Source organism: Cannabis sativa, chromosome X (genome assembly GCF_029168945.1).
Source record: "Cannabis sativa cultivar Pink pepper isolate KNU-18-1 chromosome X, ASM2916894v1, whole genome shotgun sequence".
NCBI classification, from domain to species: domain Eukaryota; kingdom Viridiplantae; phylum Streptophyta; class Magnoliopsida; order Rosales; family Cannabaceae; genus Cannabis; species Cannabis sativa.
In genome coordinates, this window is record NC_083610.1 from 33,388,254 (window position 1) to 33,392,136 (window position 3,883).

A 3,883-nucleotide genomic window follows, 5' to 3' on the forward strand; every position below is an offset into this window, starting at 1 on the left:
CTCATGCTCCTCTTCTGATTGAGAGTACACGAGGATGTCGTCGATAAACACAATCACAGCCGTATATCGAGGAAATCCTTGAATACTCTATTCATCGTGTCCATGAATGCTGTTATGAGCATTGGTTAGTCCGAATGACATAACCAGAAACTCGTAATGTCCATACCTAGTGCGGAAAGCCGTCTTCGGAATGTCCTCCTCTCGGATTCTCAACTGATGATAACCCGAACGGAGATCAATCTTAGAAAAGACCGTCTTCCCTTGAAGCTGATCGAACAAGTCATCGATTCTAGGTAATGGATATTTATTCTTCACCGTCAGCTTGTTCAACTCCCTGTAGTCGATGCACATCCTCATAGATCCATCCTTTTTCTTGACGAACAAAACCGGGGCTCCCCAGGGTGACACACTGGGCCGAATGAACCCTATGTCAAGCAACCCTGAGCCGAATCTTTAATTCTTTAAGTTCGACTGAGCCATCCTATACGGGGCTTTGGAAACCGTTCCACCCCCGGTGCCAAGTCAATCACGAAATCAATCTCCCGCCGAGGTGGTAACCCCGAAGTTCTTCGGCAAAAACGTCCAAAAATTCCCGAACCACTCGATGTCCTGCGGCCGAATGGTGTCCGGCCGAGTGGTGTCCACCACCACGGCCGTAAACCCTAAGCACCCGCCGTGCAACAATTCTCTCGCTGACATAGCCGAGATCACCGGGATCCGAGATCCCTGAACTGAACCCACAAATACAAACGGTTCTTCACTTTCCGGTTGGAAGACCACCATCTTCCTTTTACAGTCAATGCTCGCCGAATATTTAGATAGGAAATCCATTCCTAAAATAATATCGAATTCGACTAAGCTCATCTCTATCGATCATTAACTCTCTACCGTCTATCCCGATCGGCATAGACCTAATCCACCTATCGGGAGATAACCAATTCTCCGCTGTGTAATGTGGTTCCAAACCCCGATTCATATCTATCATAGGGTCTACCCAATTTACTAAAGACTCGGCCGCCACATAAGAGTGTGTAGCCCCAGAATCAAACAAAGATCGAATATAGCGAGTTGTTAATAGAAAGCCGACTCCGTGACTACCGATGGGGCCGCATCCGCATCGGCTGCGTGATAGCGAACACCCCGTCGGAGTGGGTATCGCCGGAGCTCTCGGTGCCTCTCGGGCCTGAGCCGGGGACATTCCTCGGTGTCCGGCATGCCACAATGGAAGCATCCCCGACCTTTGCACTCGCCCCCCGATGGTGCCTCTTGCGACTAGGGCACTCGGGATAGGAGAATCGGGTCTCGCACCACCAGACGACTCCTCTCGTTCGGTTCCCCCGGAACCTCTTGTTCGACTCGAGCCACCGGAAGCGTGGGTGCCCTCTTCCTCCGATCAATGGCCGAACCACTACTCCCCGCTATAGCCCTCGATGCGGGGAGGGGTAGGAGCCCCGCCACCAACCGAGTACGGGCCGATTCCCGACATACACCCCACCGCGCCCCCGCCGCAGTGCCTTCTCCACCATTTGAGCATAGGTGGTGCTGTCGTCTGTGGTAATCATCAGATCATGCCTGATCTTGGGATTCAACCCGTCCATATACTTCTCCTTCTTGCTGAAATCGGTCGGCACAATTCCCGAGGCTAACCTCGCCAACCGATCAAACTGGGTAGTATACTCAGTGACGCTCATGTTCTCCCGCTGGGTCAGGTGAACGAACTCTTTCCTCTTGGCGCTTCTGACCGCCTCATTGTAATACTTTGCGTTGAAGAGTTCTTGGAACCTTTCCTGTGTCATGGTGGTGACGTCATGGATCCGAGACACCATGTCCCACCATACTGTGGCGTCCTCCTGGCCGAAATGTGGCGCACACCACTCGTCGTTACCGTGACACCCATAAAATTCGGTATCTTGGTGATCACCGCCGCCCATTGCTCGGCTTTCATTACATCCGACCTCCCAGAAAACCGAGGTGCTTGCTTCCGAACCGCTCATACAATGGTTCCAATCTATGTGCCGCCACCACTATCTTGGCACAGGCGGCAAGAAAGGTGTGCCACCGGAACTACGGCACAGAACCGGCAGTGAGCACCCCGCCGTCTCAACCTCTCGAATCTCGAGGTCTTGTTCTTCGATCCGGCTTGCATCTCCGCAAACCGTAACTCCCTGCCGGGGGCTCCCCGATCGACTGGGGAGCCCGGGCAGCTCGTGGCGGGTTCTCATCCCCCGGCCACGAGCCCCGCCTCGGGGACCTCTCGCCTCGGCCCCTAGCAGTGGGGAACCGAGCTCCCTGTCCTTGATTCGACCCCACGGAGTTGCCCTGACTCCTGGTAGTCCGCCTGGCGTCCATCTGATTAGAACCGCCTGCGAAACCAAGAGTTGGCATATCAGGTCGTATTCAAGGCGAGCTTACTAATGCCGCTTAATTTGGAATTTAAAAACGAAACATGCGCCTATTCTACTATCAGGCTACTAACATGCTTCCTAACAGGCTTTTCTTTTTCATAACAGAATACAATAAACTACTAAAGCAATAAAGGCTTACTGAACCGTGAAACGAGCTAACTGCTGATGATGATTGTACATGTCGTGACGATCTTCTAAGACAACCCCGCGGCCTCGATACCAAATTGTAACACCCTAACTATCTTAGGCGTATTACGTGATTTTTAAACGTACTGTGCAGCTCGTTGCTAATCAACGAGGTTTATGGAAAAACGTGATTAATTAAAATTTTGCTTTTTAATTAAACTTATAAACCATATTACAAAAGACTCGGGATCACGATTATAAAAATATTTACAAAAAGTTTTAACTGTTTAACTGTTACATCAAAATAAAAGTCGTCTAACGACCAGCTACAAAAAAACTCAGCCTTGCTGTCCCGAGGATCGTACGCTCCAGGCCTAACCGCCCCGACATGTACAATCTCATAAGCTCGCTCACGGTCCATCAGCTATAGCCTTGCCTTTACCTACACATGAACATAACTGTGAGTCGACGGACTCGGTAAGAAAAGCATAATAATATCATACATAATTCTAACTCGCCGTGTCCAACACGATGCGAGTCCCGCCATCGCCATGTCCAACATGGTACCGAGCCACTACCGCCATGTCCTACATGGTACTGAGTTTTGATCGTTCATAGGGACGGTACTATTGACAAATATCCTCCTGATCGGTCGAACCGGTCATACTCCTGTCGGTCATACTCCAGCTCGTACCGACGGATAGGTCAATAGCACCGAACCACCAACCAAATGTCGACTGACGGCCAAACCTGGGCCATACTCGCCGTCGGTCATACTCCCTCGTACCGACGTGACAATGGTTGGATGGTTCGAAGCCTATATACATAACTAATGTAAACTAACGTGCTTCCTACATGCACGCTAAACATGTAATCTACATATGCATACTGTTATACTAATCTTACTCCGGATTCCGATTTCGGGTGCTTGGCCAACCCGACCGGAACCGAAGCCGAGTGGCGGATTACCGCTCCTAAACCATAAAAATCACAACGCTATAAGTGACACGCTAAATCACTTCCCGGGGACTAAAACTAGGAACTAAAAGTTTCCCTATCGATAAAAAGCATGGCAATACCCCTAAAAACATAAAAACGAGGAAAACTAGGGTTTAAAAATTCCCCAACTAGGTAGGACCGTCTGCCCATCGGAATTCCGGTTCCGGGAATTATCGGACACCCATCCGAATTCGGCTGCACAACCGGAATTCCGGCTCGCAGAATTTTTCAAAAATTCCTAACTCAACCAAATCAAACCCAAATGGTTCCAAACCTTCCGTACCGCTCTAAATACCCCAAAGAACAAATCTAAGGCATCAAACAAACCCAGACCATTCACAGATACACAACTT